At 37.0% G+C, this 25,459-nt stretch overlaps 1 long non-coding RNA gene across 1 annotated transcript; it reads right to left on the bottom strand.

Moving 5' to 3' along the window:
* Nucleotides 1-15,117: 15,117 nt before the first annotated feature.
* LOC114084309 (uncharacterized) lies at nucleotides 15,118-16,145 on the bottom strand. The gene is made up of 2 exons (XR_011705757.1): nucleotides 16,004-16,145; nucleotides 15,118-15,858 (listed from the first exon to the last, which is right to left on the bottom strand). It is a non-coding gene; the product is annotated as an uncharacterized lncRNA (long non-coding RNA).
* Between the last annotated feature and the right edge of the window lie 9,314 nt (nucleotides 16,146-25,459).

The raw sequence follows: 25,459 nt of genomic DNA, 5'->3' as shown, positions 1-25,459 counted from the left end.
CTGGAGGAATGATTTTTTCATTGTCTATTTAAACAGTAAGTGTTGTTAAAGAAGCTCCATATTGATGCCAAGTTCACAAGGGGCTGCTATGGCAGCTTTGTATTGTTTCAGCTAAACTACATGCAAATATTTTCCCATTACTTGCTTCCCAATATTGTTCTGGTTTAGCATTGTCCACAAAAGAAATGCATGAGACTGGAAGGTGGGCAGCAGCCCTTCCCTACAGGCACTGCAGGTTTGGAGCATTAGCCACTGAGGCAGCTGAAACATGTGCTGTGATCTGCCAGCTCATCTTACTGTGGATTCACAGCTGCTTCACTTCCCACCACACCTCCCCCTGCAGCTCCTCTTTGACCTGTAGTGTGATGGCAAATGAATTGCTTCACCTTAAAGTCATAGACCAAATAAGACTGAAGGAGTTAAGGGACAGATAGGTTTAGTTTGTTCTTGTACCTTCCTATTGTCTTCAGGGGTTCCACAATATCCTTATGTAATGCCAGATTTGTGGGACCCCAATAGACCTCCAGGAGCTGTATGCGATGCACTCACACAAGAGTCTTTATTGCAAGCTCGAGCCTCGACTCACAACCATTCCCATTGCAGCAGTCCTAGGGAGTGGGTCCCAGTCCTTTGTTCAGTGAGGATTTATAGTTTTTTGAGGGGATACTCTGCATCAACATCACACAGCAAATCATTTCACACCGTGGGAAAGTCAAACAACAACTCTTAACATTGATTAGCACATTCACTGGTGGGAACAAGTTGGGTAAAGGTGATTGGTTAGTACAAGAGGAGGATTCCTTTGAACTGATTGGCTTAAGCCACAAGGGGAGTTCATGCTGAACTACATGGTTTCCTAACATGTTATCAACCACCATAAACTACTGGTGGGGTCTTCTGGCATCCCAGTTATTTCCCTTGTCTCATGCTGATTGGTGGTTCCTAGGGGGTTGCTATGGATCCTCACCTAGCCTAACTGAGTCTGGGGCACCTGGTACCACAGATCTCTTCCGTTATTTACAGACAAACAACTCAGCAGGGTGGATATGTGCCTAGGAGTGTTCTGTGGGTTTTTCCAAGGACAAGGGCCACGCCCCCTTCCTTGGACAGGCTTTGCTCTGAGGTAGGACTGGTTACTCAAAAATGGAGTCACATCAGTTTCTCACTTACAAGTCATAGTTCATCCAAGTTCATGTCCTCTTCCATTTTTCCTTCCTAAATCTAATCTAGCAGACCTTTGATAAACTCGGGCTCATTGACAGTTGCAAAGACAACAGCTTGGTAGAAACTCTACCATCAGTGCCAGATATTGGCTGAGATTTAATCCTTAATAAGTAGTCTCTTTTTTCTCTATCACCCATTGTGGTTATTCTTCTCTGAATATGATACTGCTGGTTACCAGTGATGAGTCCTGCTCCCTCACATGTTAAAGTATAACATTAGAGAAGCATGCTGAGGCAAGCATATAAAGCAGGATTTATTTAAGAAGGGGTAATGTAGAATTCTCCCAGGAGGGAGAAGGGGGCCATAACTGGTATCCTAGGATCCCAAGAAGTGAGAGTGTTTGCCTTTTTGTATGTCCTAGGCTTCCTTTGTTCTCTTGCTCCCTTGCCCCTTCTCTCTCCTTCATGCTCATGTGACTAGGCCCAGAAAATGCTCAGTTGAATGGCCAAAAGGTGGGAAACAGGTGGGCTGGAGGGGCCATGGAGTAGTCAACCAGGCAGAAAGGAGACCCAGGGCAAATTAAGTAGCAACTTTTACAACTCCATTTTCAGAAGGACAATTCCTGGGACATGTTACCTTAGCAAAAGGATGGAACAGGGGCACATTTTGATAAGGGTAGAGGAAGGGTTCTGAAGGAATTAACATTTCAATCCCTCCATTCTCAGGATTTAACCCTTGCCTAAAAACCTACTGGCTTCCATTGTACTTAACTAACACAAAGCTAAGGGGAAAGGGCTAAGAAAATTATTTTCATTTCTATTCCAAATAAGTAGATCAAGATTTGTGCTGTGGGACCCAGATCCACCCACAGTGGCCTGTGTGGCTTCCAGGCTCACAGTAGGTCCAGTCCACCCCCTTCCCCAGTGGGGCAGACACCTGTCAGAGCCTAGCCTCTGGCACAGGACCACCCTTCAACCAGCAGACCATCCCAGGGAGGTCAAGCCCAGCAGCCCAGACCCACCCACACCGACTTGAGCAGGACCCAGATCCAGGATGCAGTAGCATACATTGAGGTTCACCAGCAGGGTCTAGAAACCCATCATCAAGGTGAGGTACAGACAATCTGCACAGGTATTACAAGAATATAGGAAGAAACTGTAATATATCAGATCCACACTGCAAGAAAGGAAGACAAATAGACAACACAAAAAAAAGGGAGGAAAGTGCCCCAAACAAATAAGGACACTATAATAAACAGAACCCATGGACAGCAAAGTTGATGAAGTATCAGAGAAAGTTTCCACAAGGCTCATAATTAAAATGATCTGTGAATTAAAGAATGACCTAAATGAGAAAATACAGGAAAAATTACTTACTCTAACAATGAGATAAGAGAGCAAATACAAGTAGCAAAAGATTACTTCAAGAGAGAAATAGGTACTCTGAAAAAAAAAGTCAGAAATCCTTGAAATGAAGGATACAATAAATCAAATTAAAAATCTCAATAGAAATCATAGCAAACAGATTAGATCACTTGGAAGAAATAATGTCAGATAATGAATACAAAGTATACAATCTGGAAAATAAAGTTGATCACACAGTGAAGATAGTAAGAAACCATGAACAGAACATCCACGAATTATGGGAAGCATCAAAAGACCAAATCTAAGATTATTGGGATAGAGGAAGCCACAGAGTTTTAAACCAAAATAATGAAACCTCTTCAATGAGATAGTATCAGAAAATTTCCCAAGCATGAAGAATGAATTGGAAAACCAAATACAAGAGGCTTACAGGACACCAAATGTACAAAATTACAACAGATCTACACCAAGGCACATTATAATGAAAATGCCAAGCGATAGAATCTTACAAGTCACAAGAGAGAGGAATCAGATCACATATAGGGGGAGACCAATTCATATCTCAGCAGATTTTTCAACCTAGACTCTCAAGGCCAGGAGATCTGGGAACAATATATACCAAGCTCTGAAAGAAAATGGATGCCAACCAAGAATCTTATATCCAGCAAAACTAAGCTTTAGATTTGATGATGTAATAAAAACCTTCTATGATAAACAAAAGTTAAAAGAATTTACAACTAGAAAGCCTGCACTACAGAACATCCTCAGCAAAATATTCCAAGAAGAGGAAATGAGAAACAATAATGAAAGTCAGCAATGGAGAAACTAGACTAAAGGAAAATATAATCAGAGGAGAAAGCAAATCATGTTAAATACCAAAAATAAACAAAAATGGCTGGGAATACAAATCAAGTCTCAATAATAATCCTGAATGTTAATGACCTAAACTCACCAATCAAAAGACATAGACTAGCAGATTGGATCAAAAAAATAATCCAACAATATGCTGCCTCCAAGAAACTCATCTCATATGAAAAGAGATCCACAGAATGAAGATGAAGGGTTGGGAAAAATCATTCCACTTATATGGAATGCAGAAGCAATCAGGGGTTTCCATTCTCATATCAAATAAAGTAGACTTCAAACTAAAGTCAATCAAAAAGGATAAAGAAGAACACTACATACTGTTCAAGGGAATGATACACAAACAAAAATTAACAATTATAAATATATATGCCTCAAACAATGGAGCATCTATACCATCAAACAAACTCTTCTCAAGTTCTAGAGTCAAATAGACCACAACACAATAATTTTTGGGAACTTTAACACACCACTTACATCACTAGATAGATCTTCCCCTTCCCCCAAAAAAAGCTTAAAAAAGAAACTATAGAACTCAATAATATGATCAGTAACTTAGACTTAACTGAAATATATAGAATATTTCATCCTTCAATGAGAGAATACACTTTCTACTCAGCAGCACATGGATCCTTCTCTAAAATAGACCATATACTATGCCACAAAGCAACTCTTAACAAATCTAAAAAAGTAGAGATACTACTCTGCATTCTATCAGATCCTAATGAAATGAAATTATCATTATTATTATTATTACATCATTAACACATAAATTCATTTTAATGAATTATGGCAAAATCATCATTTTAAATGAAGAAAAATTAAAGGCATTCCCTCTAAAAACTGGAGCAAGACAGGGATGCCCTCTTTCACCACTTCTGTTGAACATAGTTCTTGAAACACTGGGGAGAGCAATTAGACAGATGAAAGAAATTAAAGGGATACACATAGGAAAAGAAGAACTCAAATTGTCACTATTTGCTGATGATATGATTCTACACCTATAAGACCCTAAAATTTCCACTAGAAAACTTCTAGAACTAGTAAATGAATTCAGCAAAGGAGAAGGATATAGAATCAACACCCATAAATCAAAGGCATTTCTGTATATCAGAGATAAATCCTTAGAAATGGAATGAGGAAAACTACCCCATTTAAAATAGCCTAAAAATTAAAATAAAATACTTGGGAATCAACTTAATAAAAGAGGTGAAACATCTATATAAGGAAAATTACAGAACCCTAAAGAAAAAAATCAAAGAAGACCTTAGAAGATGGAAAGATCTACCTTGCTCTTGGATAGGCAGAATTAATATTATCAAAATGACCATACTTCCAAAATCACTATACAGTTTTAATGCAATTCCAATAAAAATTCCAATTATATCCCTCATAGAAATAGAAAAGGCAATCATAAAATTCATCTGGAAGAATAAGAGACCCAGAATAGCTAAATCAATCCTTAGCAGGAAGAGTGAAGCAGGTGGCATCATTATACCAGACTTTAAACTATACTACTACAGAGCAATAGTTACAAAAACAGCATGGTATTGGCACCAAAACAGACTGGTAGACCAATGGGATAGAATAGAGGACACAGACACTAACCCACAAAATTAAAATTATTTTATATTAGATAAAGGTGCCAGGAACATGCAATGGAGAAAATATGATCTCTTCAACAAATGGTGCTAGGAAAACTGGAAATCCATATGTAACAAAATGAGATTAAACCCCTATTTCTCACCATGCAAAAAACTCAACTCAAAATGGATCAAGAACTTAGAAATACAATGAGAGATCCTGCATCTAATAGGAAAAAAAAAAAAAAAAAACAGGGCCTAATGTCCATCACACGGGAATAGGCCCCAACTTCCTTAATAAAACTCCTTTGGCAGAAGAATTAAAATCAAGAATCAATAAATGTGATAGACTCAAACTAAAAGTTTTTTTTTTTTTTTCTCAACAAAAGAAACAGTCTGTGAGGTAAATAGAGAGCCTACATCTTGGTAGCAAATCTTATTACTCACATATCAGATGAGCACTAATCTCTAGGGTATATAAAGAATTCATAAAGCTAGGCATCAAAAAAAAAAAAACCCAATCAATAAGTGGGCCAAGGACCTGAACAGACACTTCTAAGAAGATGATATATCAAACAACAAATATATGAAAAAATTTTCAACATCACTAGCAATTAGAGAAATGCAAATCAAAACCTCTCTAAGATTTTATCTCACTCCAGTGAGAATGGCAGCTATTATGAAGACAACAATAAGTGTTGTCGAGGATGTGGAGAAAAAGTTACACTCATACATTGCTGGTGGGACTGCAAATTAGTGCAGCCAATATGGAAAGCAGTATGGAGATTTCATGGAAAATCAGGAATGGAACCACCATATGACCCAGCTATCCTCTCTTCTTGGACTATACCCAAAGGACTTGAAAACAGCATACTACAGGAACACAGCCACAACAATGTTTATAGCAGCACATTTCACAATAATAGTTAAACTATGGAACCAACCTAGATGCCTTCAATAGATGAATGGATTAAAAAAATGTGGCATATATACACAATGGAATATTACTCAGCAATAAAAGAGAATAAAAGCATGCCATTTGCAGGTAAATGCAAAGTTAGAGAAGATAATGCTAAGTAAATTTAGCCAATAGCAAAAAAACAAATGCCGAATGTGAATGTTTTCTTCGATATAAGAAGGCTGCTTCATAGTGGAATTGGGAGAGGAAGCATGGGATGAATAGATGAATTCTAGGTAGGGCTGAAGTGTTGGAGAGTAATGGAGGGGACATGGGGTTATAAATCATGATGGATTGTGATGATCATTATTACCCAAAGTACATGAATGAAGACTCAAATTGGTGTGAATAATTTTGTATACAACCAGAGATGTAAAAAATTGTGCTCTTAAAAACAACTAATTGTTTCTCTATATCCATAACCTATACAAATGCTTGGGTATAAAATAAATGCTCAGTAAATATGTTTAATTAATAAAACATGTTAAGGCCTTTGACATTTGTATTTTAGAATAATAATGTATAATAAATGCTTTAGTGCTTTTTCCAACAACAACAACAACAAAGATGTGTGCTGTGAACATCTTTAAGTGAAGCTATCATTTTAAACTATGATGGGGCAAGATATTTCAAATTTAGACAGCTTTAAGCATTTTCTGTTTGATCTATTTTAAGCCAAACATTGAAGACTGAGAATGTTTTAGAAGAAAGTTGCTGCAGAGACCTCTTTCCAAATGAGATAGAAGCAGTTATTAGTTAGAATTGAATCTTCTGATCTAAACCACAGAGTAGGCAGCCACAGTCACTACCTTCTTGTCTGGGCTCTGCAGGTGCATCTCAGCTGGCTTCTGCAGCAGGGCCCCATCTCCTTATAGAGCTCCTGAGTTTTTGTTCAGCTTTTACTATCAATTCAAACACTGTGGGTTCCCTCAGAGCACATAAATACTTTGCTGAGTCTTCCCGCTGTAAGGGTGAAATGGTAAGGCTGATGTATTTATCTGCTCTCCTGAACTGGACAGAATAGCGACCTTCTCTTCTATTTGCACCAGAAGAGCTCTGATGAATAAGGAGCATCATCTTTCCACTGGGAAGTTCTTTGTACCAAAATAAATCGTATGCACTCCAACTTGTTTCATAAGAACATTCCAGGGTGACTGCTCCTCCTTCCTGACCAGATGTGGCTGGCGGGACTTGAGTCACTTTCTGGGCCACACTGAATCCTGTGGGAACAATCAGAAAACAGGGCTGAGCCTCTGATGTAGTGAATAAAATATTATAAACATTAGACTAATTTAGGACACAAAACCAAAACAAACTGGAGCCATAGATTGCTTTCCTACATTCCCCGTTTCCTCCTTGAGGCCACATGGAGCACCATATGCCCGTGTGCAGTCCTTTCCTCCTTAACATCCTTAGCCATGTTTGAACCAAACATACTGGAGTAGAAGTAGATAAAGGCCATGGACACCCACAGCAGGTGGGAGAGCGGCATGTGGCTCATATCCCTCTGCACAGAAGTGGTGATTTCTGCCTCAGACCAAGATTTCAGTGCCTGAGAGCCTGGCAGTGTACATATGTACTTCCTGGGTTCCCATGCTACACCCCCAATAGGAAACGGGGGTTCTTACATTTATAGACCACAAGGTCTGTGCACAGATGTGAGAAAAAGTGTGGTTCACCCCAAACTGTTACTTTGCCTACTTCTCTTTCCCTGGTAACTAAGTTAGACAGAAGTGACACAGGGAGCATGAGAAAAGTCATTAGTGTTGAGGGTTAGAGCTGAGGGAGCTGCAGACGGAACTGGTTTACACACACTGATGTTATTCAGTGGAATAATTTGGAGTATCCATTTAAAGTAGAATTTATTATGAGTCATAGAGTCTCTTTGTAATCTATTTATGGGTCACAAATTTAACACATATTTACTTTTCTCCATTCAGAACCTAATGAAATTTAAAAGAAGAAAATCCTCCTGGGAATTTGTCTTTCTCCATGAAAGGCAACGTTAATCAAAATAGTTACATAATCACTTTCTTCTTCCTTACTGAGTTCTGGAGCCTATTTAAATTTTAAAATTAATAAAGATACATCTAAGTCAATGATAAAAGTGTTGAACTACTATGTAAAGACCACCGACTCCAATTTTAAATCAAATTAAAGCAAGTTTATATTGTGTACACAAGAGAGCTGGCCAGCGACTGTCTCACCTGAAAGCCAGGCCAGAGAACAGCATCTGTTCTAAGTGCAGGGAAGTTTTTATGGTACAAAAAGTTACAAAGGCCAGTGTCTTGGGAACTTAAGCTAATAGGGTTCTGGCATTCATAATACAAGGTCAGATAGCAGGTTAGTGACCACATGGCTTAATATTTCAAGTTATGGAGTAAATTGAGATTCCAACATCAGAATTTATGAGGGGCAGCTGAGGTTTTAGGGAGGGTTATTATCTGGTCAGGGGGAGCCAGAATTTATGAGTGTCCACTAAGGTTTTAGGGAGGGTTGTTATCTGGTAAAGGAGAGCCAGGCCTGGGAGAGTTCAGAGCACAGTCAGGAAGTTCAAATAAGTTTAACACTCAGAGTATGGTCAGGCCAACTAGAAGTCTTATAGTCAAACAGAAATGTATTTTATACATTTTATAGTAAAACAGAAATGAACTTTTTATAACTTTGTGATGAGATTGCTTTCAATCTTAGAATGAAATTAGGCTGGAGTTCTCAAAAGTTCAATCCTTTGACTTTTAGCAGCTCTTCAGTTGATTATGTTTTTGTAAAAGTACAACAGGAATGAAATATCATTTTTTTTTAAATAAGATGTTGAATTTTATTTACTAGATTTTAAGAGGATGAGAACATTTAATCCTGCTGCCACCACAAAAGGAATCACACTTATTAGATCATATTTTAAAGAACTATTTTTATACCACACATTCTATCCCATTGATCTGAATAATTCAACCTCACTTGCTAAATGGTGTCTATTTTTCTATATTTTTATTTGTAAAATAACATCTTCATAAGCATGCCAAGTCTTTCTGTGACACAAAGCTATAATCTAATCCTGCAGAATGTGTGATTGACTGCAATGATTTAGGGGCCTGTCAACACCACAGAACTTGGTGACTGAATTTCTGCATGCTGCTATATGATGGTGTGGAACATAGCTGTTGATCTTTCTTTTGGTCCCATTGTTTTACTGGGTGAGTGAATATAAAGAGACCAAAAGACAATTGATGAAGATAGTTGCAGATATGTTCTCTAAAACAGCTCCAGTTACTTGATACAGATCAATTTGTGGTGCAGGGAAGCATTTACAATAAATTGAGCTATACTTCTCTGTCTCATTTCTCTCTAGGTGCTCATAGGCAACTGGTTTGCAATTTTACAGCATTTTTCCTGAAGCAGATGGACACTGGGATGCCCACTGCAGAAAGGAGAGCAGCATGACTGCAGAATTACCCTCCATTGACCTGTTCCTGCTCTGTGCTGCTGGCAGTTGCAGGTGCAGGGTCTTAGCAGCAAGCGGCAACTGTCTCTGAAATGTGGTTTCCAGGAGGGTCTTGTTTGGATGGGCTAACACTTCAATTCCAAAATTTGTCCCATCCTTGACACTTTCTTTTGATGTAATTGACAGATAATATTTGGTAAAGTATAAAGCTTAATATTTAAGGAAGCATTTGAAGAAGAGTGATCATTTAAAAATCTCCAACATTAGTTAATTAGCCTGAGATCTCAGGGGCTTGTCTGAAACAAAGTATGAATTCTGACTGTGACTGCAAGTATTCTCTCAGGTTTTGATTGATCTCTTGCCTCCTGTCAGATCCTGCAGTGAAACATGCTCACCACTCCTTGGTTTTCTTACATAATCCCTCACTGCCTGTCCCTCCCACTCACCCAAACCATGGGACTGAAACCTTTACAGAAGCACAGCATCTGCTCAGACAAAAGAGATCCAAACAGGTTCCTGAGTTCTGAAATCTCTCCAGTGACAGAAGTGACAATGGCAGCAGAAGTCCAGTCATATTATTTATAATGTAACTCTGTGCTTAGTTTAATTAGAAGTACTGGAAGGGAGCAGTGGTGGACCCCTGAATCCCAACATGCAGCCACATTGTTTCCAAGTGCACAGCTGTCTGTGGTCTGCAACAATCCTGCTACTCTTGTTAAAGAGTTTTCAGGAAGACAAAACCTCTCCCAAAATTCCTTTTCATCTGTGAAACATTCAAAATTGATAATTGTATAAATTTTGTCCAAAACAAAATTTTTCCTTCTTTAGACATTGAATTGAGTAAAGATTCTTCTCCACTTTATGGTGAAAATTCATCTGGAGAAGAAGTTTCTGTTAACTCCTAAATTCCAAAAATTTAGTTTTGTTTGATTGCCCCATAAAGAAACCCAAATGGAAACACTTGAGATATTCTATGGAAATCGGTCCTCAGACTCTCCCTGGTTCCTTAACAAAATTCCCAAACCCACATACCACATGAAGGCACAGAATGAATAGTAAGGTTCCCAGATCATCTCAAATCTCCCACATTTTACATCCTTGAAAATGCCTCAGCTCTAATGCTGACCACAAATTCCAAAACATTGCACCCTGTTTTAGTCTTGTACATTTCAAAACATTGAAAGCTACTCCAATCATATGCAAAATCTATTCCAAATTAATTATCCAACTTTTAGAACTCCTAGAAAAGAATGTAAAACACACTGTGAGTCATGGGAGTTTACATACAATGTCTATGGCACATCTCTTATTGGTAAGAGCCAATTGATTTGGTTTTTCTTTTTCATTTTTCTCTTTCTGTGTATTGAAAAACTGTGCACTGTGGACTGGTCAGGGAGCTTCTGGCTTCTGTGTTTCAGGTGGACCAGTCTTCATGTTTTGTTTTGTTTTGAGACAGGCTCTCACTTTGTTGACCTGGCTGGCCTTGGAGCCCTGGACCTGAGATCTTCCTGCCTAAGCCTCCATAGTGGCTGGAACTACAGGGGCACTCCACCCCACCAGCTGAATACCCTTTAATTCATCAACTCATTAAAATAATTTTTTCTCGAAAGAAATATTGTTGATATGTGTGTAGCCTAATGAGAATACATCTTGCAAAAAAAATAGTTAATAAGGATTCCCTTCTCCATTTGGTGGGCAGATGGAGATCATAAAAACTGTAGTTGTTGCTCTCCACTTAAAATGTTTTTTTAATTTTATTTCATAAGTCCCACAAGCAAAAGTATAGAAAATTATGTAATGGACTCCTTTTCATCCAGAATATGAATAAACACACAGTAAATTTTGTTATGTTTTCTCTCTCTGTCTTCATTTTTCTCAAGCATTACAGACAGAGCTAAAGGAGTGTCTTCTTTTCCTTCTTCTCTTCCAAAGAAGTAGTCACAATTGGAAAGGTTCCCTACAGGTCCTTTCACATTTTACTCTTACAACTAATTTTGAGGTTTCCCCTAAATAGTTCTATGCGCTATATAACATTCTGACATTTGCTTTTTATATTCAACACCATATTTTTAAGATTCATCTTATGAAACTATGCGTGAAACCACTTCTTTGCTTGAAATAGCTGTGTATTTGCATTGTATGAGTAAACTACCCTTGTCCATCCCATGATTGATTGATTTTTACTGTTATTTTTAAATACTTCTGTATTATTGTAAATATCTCCTTTCACATATATGAATTTCTTTAATGTAATTGGAATAGCAGGATTTTTAGATTTGTACCTTTTTAACTAGTTGAGGCTAGTTGTTTTCATAAATGGCTGCATAAACTGTTCTTCATGTGGTTGTTTTTCTTCTCTGAAAAAGTAGAACTGCCCCATCTTCCCATATGCTTGACAACTTGATCAGACTTTGATTTTGTTTATCTGATACAAATAACACAGCAATTTCTTTTTTTTCACCTTAATATTTTTTGGTAAATACTATGGAAGTGAATGTCTTACATGTCACAAACATTTCTCTTTCCACTTCTTTGAACTGCCTTTTATAATTTTTTTTCTATTTTGGATTTTTTTTTAATTTATTTACAGCAGTTCCTTTTCTAAGCTTAATTCCTACTATTGAAAGGATACTTTCTAAATCCACGAAAAGTCAAAGGACCACACCACACACCGGAATCTCATGCAAGAGATTTATTGTCAGTAGCATGGAGCAAACCTACAAGGCTGTCCCTCCAAGGAGAGCAGCAGCCTTTCAGCATTCAGAGCACCTTTATAGACCACAAGAGGAATTTCATAAGCATGCTTAGGGGTTGCATCATGGGCTGGGATGAGGTCAACCTTTTAGCAAGCACATTCAGAATCGAAGCCTGGAAGTCTCTAGATAAAATGGTTCCTAAATTGAAACCTGAGATCCCTGAATAACATGGCTTCCAAATCAAAACTTAGGAGTTCCTAGATAAAAATGGCTCCCCACCTAAATGACAGACCTGATGCCAATATTGATCTGATGCCAATAACTATTATCTGGGTTATGTGGTTGGCAAATATATAAAAGAATGTTTCTTATTTTCAATTTTGTGGTAGGGCACACATGCAGGTTAAGAAATTAGATTTTCTTATAAATTTTCTGGGTTGTTATTTCTAATTTTCAAATGACTTTGATAAGTATAAATCTCCTTAGTTTTATAAATTACTCTTCTCTTCCTTTTGGAAATATGTATTTTTTTTTCATCAAAGTTGTTTTCTTTTCCTAAGAGCTTTAAATTTTTTATTGGCGCAAATTGTTTGTAACTTTCTCTTAATAAATTTTAACTTCTACTTCATACAGTTCTGATTTTCAGTATTTCATATCACTCTTTTTATTAATTTTCCCCCTTCCTATAAGAATCTACTGTCAACTTGGTGGCACAACACAAATTTATTCTCTTAGCACAAAGGGATACATATCCCAAGCAAGTTTTATTAGGCTAAAATAAAGGAATAATTCAATATTTGCCTTTCCAGCTTTAGAGGCTCTCTTCATTTCCACATTCATTATAGAGTTTTTGTTGTTGTTGTTACTCTATTATCTGTCTCTCTCTTATAAGGATCGCTGTGATTAGTCTGGATCTACTGGGTAATCTAGGACAATCTCTCCATCTCAAGATCTTTGAGTTAATCACTCCTGCAAATTCCTTTTTTCCATATACTATTTTATTGAATTGTGTCCCTCCAAATCATATTTAAGTCCTACTTTTGAATACTAATGAATATCATCTGATTTGAAAATAATATTTTTTGCAGATGTAATTAGATTCAATGAGGTCATGCTGAAATAAACTGGATTGCCAGTAATATATGATTAATGCCCTTATTAAAAAAATAATGTCATGTGAAGAAGCAGGGACTCACACAGAAGGAAAATGATGGGAGGAAACCCAGAAAGAATATGAGCATCTACAAGCCTGAGACTATCAGAGCTAGCAGACATGCTGGAACAGATCTTCCTTAGAGCCTTCTAGGGGCATAGACTTGCTTGCACCTTGATTTCACATGTCTGGCCTCCAGCACTGTGAGACAATGAATTTCTATTGTTTTAACTCCCCCAATCTGTGGCACTTTGTTATGACAGCCCTAGAAATCTAATATACACCATGTAAGGCTACAAATTCACACACTTTGGACATTGTGATATGGGCAGCTTAGGTGCCATTATTCAGCCTATCACATTGCCCAAATACTTTCTGTTTTCCATTATCAACATTATCAAGTTATTTTTTATTTCTTCAAAAATAATTAGCATTGAATTTCTCCTTCTTTTGCTTTGCTTTTGTTCCCTGTTTGATTAATATTTGTACATTTTATTATTTATTGAAGTATGGATTATACTTTAAAAAAAATGACTGGTAAGTATCAAATTACAGGAGACTTGAAAACTACAAACAACCTTGAAAACCACACTCCTGTCAAGAAATAGAACATTTCCTTCCTTTATTCCATCAAGATCACTTGTGTCTAAACAACTCCTGCTCCATAAATATGACTATTTTCTGCTTGGTTTCTCCATGAATTGTTTTGCTTATTCTAGAATTTGACATAAATAGAATCAAATAGTTTGGACCATTTTATGAGTGGCAATTTTGCTAGGCATAATGTGATTGAGATTTATTTGTATATAATTATGTATATTAATCATTCAGTCCATTTTATAGCTGATTAATATTACATTAATATATACAGCACAACTGATTAAATCTTTTCTTTGTGGGCATTTTCTCTATTGATTGCTATTATAAACAAAGCTGCTATGAACATTTTTAAACAAGTATTTCATGAACACAAGTTTTCTCCTTTAAGAAAATGCCTGTAAGTGGCATCCTTGGGTAATAATAGATGTATCTTTGCTATTTTTGCTTTTGTAAGAATTTGCTGAAATGATTGCCCAGTTTACATTCTCACCAGCAATGTAGAAGAATCTAATTTTTTCACATACTTGTGTTGGATTTTGAAATCTCTTTAGACTCACTCAGAAGGTGCAAAAACAATGCGCAGTGATATTATTCACCCATCTTTCTCCACTAATAATACATTATTTAATCATAGCTATGCACCATTATCCTTATGTACTATTATGAAAACAAGGAAATTGATATTGACACAATATTATTCATAAAAATTTAAATCTGATTCTGACTCTTCATTTTTTCTACTATTCCATGAAACTTTTTCACAGCTATAGTTCTTTGTAACCACCCTCCAATCATGACCCAGAACTGATTCATCAGTCCAAATACACTCTCCATGCATACCCTCCCCCCACACAAACTATGACTATTCTGCCATTATCTACATCCCCATATTTTTTCCAATTAAAAATTTTATATAAGTCAAATCATGCATTACATCTTTATGTTTAATTACTTTTTGAGATTATCTCTTCACTCTGTATAATGCTCATGAGTCTCATCCAGATTTTTAGTGTATCAATGGTCCATTCTTTATCCTTGATAAATAGTTTTCTACCATATGGGTGTAGCACAATATATGTATCCATTCATCCAATGAAGCATACCCATTTTTAGATCCATTATTTGTTACGTGTATCATTAGTTTAACCCATTTTTACTGTGTGGTATTTCATAGAAATTCATAGAATTTATTTATAGAAATACACAACAATTCATAACTCCAGATAATGAGCATTTTGTTGTTTCCATTATGGGAATGTGGGTTATTATGGATAAGACTACCTTAAACAAAAATCCTTGTGTAGATATTTATTTTAATTTCTCATGGGCATATATATGGGAATAGAATTTCTGTCCATATAATAAATCATTTTATAAAAAAGTGCCAAAAGACTCTCCAGTATGGTCAGACCAACTTGCATTCTACCAGAAATGTATAAAAGAGCCACATGACCTAGAACTGCTTAAATAATGATGACCATCCCAAATACTTTATTATGAATAAATTTTTGCAGGTTGGTTACTCATTAAGTTTATTTTATTTACTCTAACAACCACCCTTCCATGCACCTGCACTAGTGAATCCATACATTTACTCCATCACCTATCTGTGCAAATGAAAGCCAGTCTGTGTTTCTGTCAGTCTAAGCCCTACAGCAGGGCTTTGCTTGAGCCTCAGCTGCAGGTTTGAGTTCAGGCTGCAGGTGCCTGGAGAGCACTGTGCTCCTGCTGCACAGAAGTAGGTGGCTGAGTCTCCAGGTTGAGAGTTCTTGATGTGCAAGGAGATATGTTTAGCACTTTTGTTGAAGAAAACTGTGAATCTTCCAAATTCTTCTTTTATCCTGACTGAACGTATGGCTACCAATAATGCTGGGCCTTTACCAGGGAACTGCTGGTACCATGGGAAGTAGTCAAATAAACTGTTCTCATAAACACAATCCAGCACTGAAATCCCTCCTTCCTGGACAGTCAGAGATTGAGGACTTTGCTTCACTTGCTGCTGGTCACTTTTTCCCTTCTGTTGGCCACTCACCCCTGCTTGGAAAGATGACAAAAAGTCATTAGGCCAACAAATTAATATTTCCCTCTTAAATCTCCTACCTGCAAGATTTGTCTGTGTCCCAATTTTCCATTTCCCCATATTAATCACATGAGCTGGGGCTTTTCCTCCACAACTCACAGGTGAGGTGAAGGCCAAGAATTAAAAGTGATGCTCCCAGGATCTTGTCCATTCCTCCAGGAGCCACAGCCCAGTGAGAACCCAGCTGGTCTTCTAGTCTCCCCAGACAGCTGAGCTTCACTCTAAGTTTGTGAGCACTGCAATTCTAACAGGCTCCACCTTTATACAAGTAAGTTTGCTGAAACCTTTCTGACAAGGAAGCACTTCCTGTTTTGTCCAAATTTAGAATTGTTGAAAACACATTTAGGGGGAATCAAAAATCCCCTCCTTACACATGGATAAGGATCAGTTTAAAATTTCTCTCTGCTAATCCCCTTCTACCTTTACTTCATTTCTCCTGGAATATTAAAAATCATACTCTATGACAGTTGGGTACATTAGTAGAAATCATTGTATATGACAATAGTGGAAGAGAACAAATCCCCTGAAGCCACAAGATTAGCAAGAATAGAGGAATTTCATTTTTAGTACAAATATTAATAACAGTTTTGAGGGACACAATGGGCATAATACTCCCTTGCAAGCTAAGAGCATGGATCAGAACACACAGAATAAATAGTCCCTTTCTCCTCAGGGAACTTCAATGTGCCTATATTTTACATGACCCTAGAAAATGATAGAAGATAATTAAATAAATGTCAATTTCTTTGTATTATAAAATGTGGATGAGGGAAATTAAATATTTCTAAGAATATACCTGAAGTAAGAAACTAGGAAATACTGGGATTATCACTGCTGGAAGAATTCTGATCTTGAGATAGACAAGAGAACTTGGAAAACTTCCTAACTTCAGAAGATATGAGGCCATGGTTGCCACCCAATAATTCAGTGTTTTGGGTAACTCTCATTCTGAGTTTGAATAAGCATTTAATGCTTTATTCACACTTTATTCTCATGGATAAATTATGAGCCTATGAAGAATCAATTTGACCTTAGAGTCAGAAACTGAGAATAAATTCTAAAGTAATCCAAAACATAGGGATGGGCTATATTATAAGTAATAGAAGTTTAAAAATTAAGGTAGCTATTGTTATTACTAAATCAAAGAGTATATTTTGCTGTATCTATATTTTATGTCCTCTCAAATCTAACCAAAGAGAAATATTATCACAGTGCAATAGGAGACAATGGTCCACATTCCTCAATCTGTCTATTCCCATTTCATTCTAATATCCTAGAATTTTGTGTTGCTTATGTAAGTTTTGTTGTTTTCTTTGTTATCTACTCACATGTTTATTTATTTGGACATGTATTCAACGTAGAATAGTACCCTCTTCTCTATAGGAGATGTTTTAAGATCTCCTGTTCATTCATGAAACAACAAATAATACTGAACTCTTTCTACTATTTTTTTCCTAAACTTATATACCTATAATGAACTTTCCTCTTTCCCCAAAAAGGAAGCACTTCATGGCTTTTCCTTGGCTTATCCAAATTGCCAGAACCACTACTCTTGCACTCCAGAATACTTGTTAAATAAAATAAGGATTACTTGAACAGGAGCACTGTGATAATGAATGCTCATTCTGATAACAGAGATGCTAGTAACTGACAAATGGGCAGGTAGCATATGCAGCATGAATGTGCTGACAAAGGGCTGGATTCATGTCTTGGGCGGGAAGGAGCAGGATGGGAGGAGATTTAGTCATGCTATTCAGAATGTTGGCAATTTAAACTTATGAATTGCATATATCTTAATTTCCCACTTAATAGTCTGACCTCATTTACCTATAGGAACCTGGAAGACTGGGATTGAAATTGAGGATAAGAAGGGACTGCTAAATATTTATTTGCGAATCTAGTAAATACCTACAAATGAATAGTACTTGCATCTCAGTCATGAAAGACATGGTTCCAATCTTCAGTTGGTCAGTCCCAATAGTCAAGGAGAGCAAAGTAAAACCCACCAAAGAGACATGTGTGTCTAGACAAAATGACACAGGAAAGAATGAGGAAGTCTACTTCTGGACCCAGTCAGAGAAGGGTCTTGACAGAGGAGGGGCTTGGACTGGGTCTTAAACCATGATTGGATTTCCTAATAAAAAGACTAGATTATTGGCGGCGGTTGTGGCTCAGTGGTAGAGTGCTTGCCTAGCATGCTTGGGGCACTGAGTTCGATCCTTGGCACCAAAATAAAGATATTGTGTCCACCTACAACTTTTAAATAAATAATTAAAAAAGACTAGATTATGGAATTCTACACATAGGTTAACTCAGTGTGTCAGGAGATTAGACCGTGTAGGAAGGAGAACATTATAAGCTTTCATTAGAAGTGTTAATATGGCTCTGACCTTGAAGGACATCATGTTCCTTCAAAGAAGTGTTCCCTTCCAAAGTCAATTTCAACCCTGTGAGACCAGGACAATAGATACTATTTAGGTAGATGGATAGATAAACAAACAGATACATGTTTGATGTCCAAATATATTGAAGCAGAGTAGGAGATAATTTACTAGATTTTTAAAGAATGAGCACTCCCTACTTATTAAATATGTGTAAGAGAGATAAACATTAATCTTTTATTTTTAATTTTTAGTTATTGATCGACCGTGTTTTTATTCATTTATTTATATGTGGTGCTGAGAAACAAGCCTCACACATGTGAGGCCCATGCTCTATCACTGAGCCACAATTCCAGCCCAACATTAATTTTCACTAAAGCAGCATTGCCCCTTTGTGGCCATATGTGGATATAACACTGTACAATTTCCTATAGCTTCTTCAAATTTGGGGTTCAACCAAATAAATAAATAACTCATTAAATAAATGGGAAAATGAGCTAGACAGACACTTCTCAAAGAAGAAGTACAAGTGGCCAAAGATTATATGAAAAGATGGGCAGCATTTTAACCATCACAGAAATGCAAATCAACACTATGCTGAGATTCCATCTCATTCCAGTCAGAATGGCCATCTTCAAGCATACAAATATCAATGAAGGCTGGCAAGAAGGTATGGGGAAATGAACATTTATATGCTGTTGAGAGGAATGTAAATTAGTTCAGCCACAATGGAAATTAGCATGGAGGCTCCTCAAAAGCAAAATGGAGCTATCATATGATCCAACTACATCAATCTTCAGTATCTATCCAAAAAGTTAAAGAGCATACTTTAGAGATGCATACATTCCTATGTTTATTGAAACACAATTCACAATATCCAAATTATGGAACCAGACTAGGGGGTTGTCAATAAATGGACAGATAGAGAAAATTTGGAATGTATACACACAAAATGAAGTTTTATTCAGTCATAAAGAATGGAATTTTGCCGTTTGTAAGAAAATGGATGGAACTGTAGAGCATCCTGTAAAGCCAAATAATCCAGACTTAGAAAGATAAGTGTTGTATTTTTTTTTTCATATATGGAAGCTAGAGAGAAACATAGGATTAAAAAGATCTCATGAAAATAAAAGAGAGTCCATTAGGGCTGAGGAAGGGGATCAGAGGAAAGGAGGAGGGAAATGGCAAGGGGAAGTACTGGGGAGTAAAAGTGATCAAATTGTATTCTGTTTATATACAAATACACTGCAGTGAAATCCACCATTCTGTATAGTTGTGCACCAAAATTAAATGTGCAGCAAAATTATTTTTAAAGGTTGTGTCCAGCAACCCATGGATCAATCAGAGCACTGAAGTACATCTGAATCCTCCTGTTGCAGCCATGATTTCTTCTAATGGAAGGAGATTTTGCCTTTGATGAAGTCAGCTAGAAACATTTGGTGCCCCCCATTGAAGTGTATCACAGACGGTTCAGAAGGAGTTGGTTGGGATGTTGGATATATCAGGAAAGCATAGGGCTACTGAAATATGAAATTTGCACCACACCTGCCCTGAGGTCTCCTCAGAAGCACATATTGGTCCTCAGGTAGAGTCATTGCATAGGCCCTTTTCCCTCCTATAATATTAATGTCATATCAGAATGAGCCCTTCACACTGAAAGGATCATGTCCCTAAATATATTCTAATTTAGATAATTGTTTTACACCTTTGTGGATACTTCATTTAGTCATCTGTTTTTAACTAGCAATGCTGTGTGTGGTATCTTATTGTGGTATCCCCTTGTATCTTCCTGATGACTTATGATGTTGAATAGAGGTCAACAACCCTTTGCCATAGACAACCATATCATTTTCAAATTTGAAGGCTATTGATTCTCTGGTTCAACTACTTAGCTCTGCCACTGCAGGATGAAAGCAGTTATTGACAGTATATAAACAAATAGCATTGCTTTGTTCCAATAAAATTTCATAAAAATAGTGAATTTGGCTCATGGTTCATATTTTGTAGAGTAACTTTTCATGTGCTTGTTGGTCATTCATATATCTTCTTTTATTAAGAGTCTGTTCAAACGTTTTGCCCATTTTAAAACTTAGATCTTTGTACTATTTTATTGAGTTGAAAGAGCTCTTTACATTTTCTATATAAAAATCCTTTGAATAATACATATTTTTAAAAGTTGCTATTAATTACTGCCTTGTCTATTTGGTTTATAAAAATATGTTCAAGACATCTGTCTAGAAAAGTTTAAAGAAATACTGACACAAAGTAAAGAAAGCTTAATAATTAGAAAGATCTATCATATTATGAATTGGAAACCTCAGTAGCTTTAGGTTCTCCCAAATCCTATAACAAATTCAATGCAATTTCACTCAAAATTCCAGTAGAGTTTTTGTAGAAACTGATAAACTGAGTTCATAATTTATATGGAAATGCAAACTTGCTTGAATAACCATAACAGTTTTGAAAGGAAGAGGAAATGTACAAGGATCCGCAGTGTTCTTCAGAGATGGTAGTGGACTTAGTTTTCCATTCTGTTTTGTCCCTGATGGAATGCAAAACAGGTTGATAAGGCCTCCTCCAGGATTTTGGTGAAACCACTGCATGTTGATCATAGAGGTAGAAAATTGCACAGAGTGCTGCTGTGAGTTTCTCCCTGTGGAACTGGCTTCCTCCTGGAAGATCAAGGCTGGAGGACTCTGATCTATCTACCCATGTCCCTCTCACAACTGATTAAAAACAAGGAAACAGACACAGGTGATGGTTACTGCATCATCTACAAAGCCCTGAAAATACCCCATCAATTATGAAAATGATAGAAAGTTTGCAAGATTTTGAGCTCCTTTTCCTCCCTCTCCTCCATATGCTGCAGCTGCGGAAATCCTTGATTTCCTCAAAATCAAGGCAGCCCAACTCAAAGCAAAGATGGATGCACAAAAGCCCCAACAGAGCACCCAGCAGCCTCTTCATGACCTCACTTAGTGTCTAAGACCCGTGTATCCACCAGACCCTGGGGAGATGAATGTCAGGATTTGACTCTGAAAGGGTTCCTGCTCCTGCAACCAACTAATTCCACCTACAAACCCTGCTCAGACCCAGAAACAGCAAGTCCCTTTATAGCCCCTCTGTGCCTGGAGACCCTGTGCCAGCCTAACCCTGGCTGAGAATCTGGGTGGAGCCAGGTGGACTGAGGGGGGCAGGAGCAGGTCATTATATTACTTGAGGGACAATTTCTGATATGCCTGGAATTGTAAGGAGGGTGCAGGGACCTACATGAGGAAGGAGAGGGTCTCCCCCAAAGGAGAACTGCCTCCTCTGTGCAGTTAGATCCTGCAGAGTATTGTGAGACCGTCAGCACCTCTCTAGGGTAATTTTTCCTACTCAGGAGGGGATAAGTCACCTGAGAAAAATATAGTCTGAAGTAATTAGTGAAGAAATAAGAGACAAAGCCAGAATTAGTTTAAAAAGCAGAGCACCTGATAAATTCTTCCAGTCCTGGTAGGAGCTGGAATAAAGCAGTTAAAAAATGGCTCCGATACTTAACTTTATTTAATGGAGAGCATCAAAGGCAGGGATAAGGTTTCAGCAGATGGAACTTGCTTCATGGTGTCTTGCAGTCAACTGGTTGAATGGCATTTTGACAAGCCACACCCATCTCTTGAGAGGCTGTGTTGCTATGTGGCTGCAGCAGGTCATCCCATCTCCTGAGCTGTGCAGTATCTTTGGCAGAACTTGTTAGGAGTTCATATGTATTTGGCTCGTCTCACTAGTCAGAGTGCCGCTGTGAGTTCCCAGTACCAGACTTTCTCACTCAATGGCTTCCATTTTGATCTGGTCCACGCACCATTCAGCAATGGCTCTTGACAGGGGTGGATCACAGAACATCTGCATAGCTCAACCCAGAAAATAGGTGAGTATTCTGACTAAAGGATACTGACCTGTGAATTGATCTAGGTCAAAGTCATTCCAGTCACACAAAGAACTAAGAATATAAATGCTATCTAGTATATAATTAATGAGTCCTTATTATTGTCATATAAAAAAACGTGGACTGGGACTATTCTGGAACAACCAATATTTGTGGTATATTATTATAAGAAATGGCCATATAGTAGGAGAGAAGGATGGAGAAAGGTTGATCAGTAGCTACTAACTTACAGTTAGGAGCAAGTTGAGGTGTGACATTGCACTATAGGGTGACTGGATAACAGTAATTTAGTGTATATTTTTAAAAAGTTAGAGGAAAGGATTTAAAAGTTCTCCCAGTAAAGACATGACAAAGGTCTAGCTTCCATATTTTCCTTTTCTTTGTACTTTCTCTCTCTTCTCAGTACTGGAAGGGAACAGAAGGAATATTAAAGAAAAATGATATCAAATAGTTTTTAAACAATTTTGAGCCTATACAATAAAGTTTGAATTTTACTATGGTATGTTAAAAAAGCAATAAAATTTAAAATCAGAAGTAAAAACAAAGTGTGTTTCTATTCTTTGGAATTCTCCATTTCCTTTTTTCCTTTACATGACTTTCTGTATGATTTGGGAATGTTTTGTGACAAATACAATTAATAATGGAGATTAAAGTTATGATAACAATGTATTTATATATTTGCATTATAGTTGTAAGTTTTGAGGACTTCCATCAAGGAAAAGTCTCCTGATATAAAAGTCACTGGTCCTGTTTTAGAAGGCAGAATTAATACTTGAAAGGCGTATAAAACATAGTCAGCAAAAAGCAGGTTTCTTATGATGATATAGTTTGTCCTCAGACACCCTCATTCTCCCCTCTTTATTATTTATTAATCCTTATTGCCATTCTCAGAGAATCCTTATATCATTCATAAAATATTAAAAACTAGATCTCACAAGGGAGTGCCTCAATTTAAGAAGAGCCTGTGTCAAAATATTTAAGAATGCTCTAGACCTGGAGAATGCAAAATGAACAAGTCAGTAACTTCCTTAATAGTATTTGTGATGTCTTGGGAGAGACAAACATCTCCCTAAATTCAATAAAGGCCTAAATGATACCATAACAAACATGTGCTTTAAACAATGTGTCTTGTCAGGAGCAGCAAGACAGGAACAGGAATGTTACTTCAAGCTTCTATTACAAAACTCAATAAAAAGGTGTGGTGCTGAATGCCTTCTGTGGAGGTGACAAAATTGCAGTTACAAAAATAGAGATGATGATGTCTGAAAAGTGATCCTTTGTTTAAGGACAAGAAACACACAAGATGAGCAAGGATGTAGACAGTGCCATCCTTAGACTCTGGCAAGAGGGCCCCTGCCCAGAGCCCCATATTTTAAAGGACCAGCCAAAAAAACCACACTCAGAAAATGTACCAAAGAACAGAAGATGTCTCTGCCACTCACATACAGACACAATCTGTAAACTTACACAACCTCTGTACTCATACCTTCAGGCTCAAGGAAAATACTCCTTCACATAACAGACCCTTGTCTTTGAAAGTGCATTTGAGTAGCAGGAAATTTGGGGGGCTGTGCTGCTGCTAATGTAGAAGGGGCACCTTGATTTGGAATTTGGTGGAACTTTAGGGAAGAGAAAGAAAAATTTGTGAGCTAGCCCAACCTTCCCTCTCAGATGATGTGGGTACAACTTACATTCTTGCATAATTGTTTTTTATTACTATTTCCCACTATGGGTAAGGATGCATTTTCTTATCTCTTGTCATCTTTACTCAACTGTGCTCCTGAAGAGTGCTAATGAAAACACAATATTCACAATAGTTGCTTATGATGCTAGAAAGTTTTGCCCATTACACAATATTATTTTAATTATACATATTTGTACATTGAACCTGGATAATGATACTGATTATTTACTTCTGCAATTATATAGACATTAAGAATGAGAACGATGAGTAATTGCCCTTTTATCAAAAATATAATTTTTTAAAATTTAAAATAAAATTTTAGTTTCATTTAAATACATTTTATTTCAAATATGAGTTTTTAAGTATTATGTGCACTTTGCTTGTCATCTTTAATAGATTTTTAAATTTTTTTTAAAATTTTTAGTTGAACATGGACACAGTACCTTTGTTTTAGTTATTTATTTATTTTATGTGGTTCTGAGTATTAAACCCAGTGCCTCACATGTGCAAGGCAAGAGCTCCACAACTGAGCCAAAGCCTCAGCCCCATTTTTTAAAAAATGTTTTGAAAGAAAATTGTTTTAGAAAAGTTTACATGAAAATATTTACTTTGTTTGCTTGCACAAGCTAAACTAATTTAAGAATAATCTCAGGGGCCAGGGATGTAGCTCAGGGGTAGAGTGCCTTCCCAGCATGCAAGAGGTCCAGATTCAATCCCCAGCACCTAATCATCATCATCATCATCATCATATCATCTCCTGTAGATGGAGTTGCAGACAAAGGGAATGGAAATGAGATAGCTTCTATTTTCACTGAAGTAGAAAATGAAGTTATCTACAGACAATGAAGATGAGATGAACTATTTAAAAAAAAAAGAAACACTGTAAGTACACACTACAGGCATGGTGGGGAATAGTGCAGGAAGTAACTTAAGCAGAATAAGGAATTACTAATTGTCCTTGGCTACTCAAAAGGTATTAGAGAAACTGAATTGGAAGGAAAGAAAATAGGCTAGTTCGTAGCTCAGTGGTACAACATGTGCTTGGCATATGTGAGACCCTGGGTTTTATCCACTGCACCAAAAAAATAAAAATAAAATAAATTACAAAATCCCCACAAGATATAAGAAAAAAGATAAAGTGTTGGGGAGCTGGGAAAAAGGAGAGGATGGTTCTGTTAAAGAAAGTGCAGGCCATTCATAAAAAAACAACCTGAAGCTTCCACCTGGGACTTCTGAAGGTCTTTGTGTTTGATTAGGAATGCCTGTTCCTAGGACCAGTGCAAAAAGAAGATCTTTTTCTTCCTACTATATTGTCTTTGGAATGGTGGCCTTATACATTTCCTTTAATGTCCATTTCCATGAACTTACCCAGCTTCAAATGAACTTACTCACTTCACTTGAGTGAGTGAGCTGAAATCTTTTGAAAAAGACTCATTAGAGGAATTTAGCCAATTGAAATCAAGATACTGAATAAAATAATCTCTAGATAATGCAGTTTAGGGGGAAAAAAAAACCAGTTGTTCTGGGTTTCTTGATGGCTTGAGAGAAGATATTAATGCTGAAGG

This window comes from Marmota flaviventris, chromosome 2, assembly GCF_047511675.1.
Source record: "Marmota flaviventris isolate mMarFla1 chromosome 2, mMarFla1.hap1, whole genome shotgun sequence".
NCBI classification, from domain to species: domain Eukaryota; kingdom Metazoa; phylum Chordata; class Mammalia; order Rodentia; family Sciuridae; genus Marmota; species Marmota flaviventris.
This window is presented reverse-complemented; position numbering and strand designations above follow the sequence as displayed.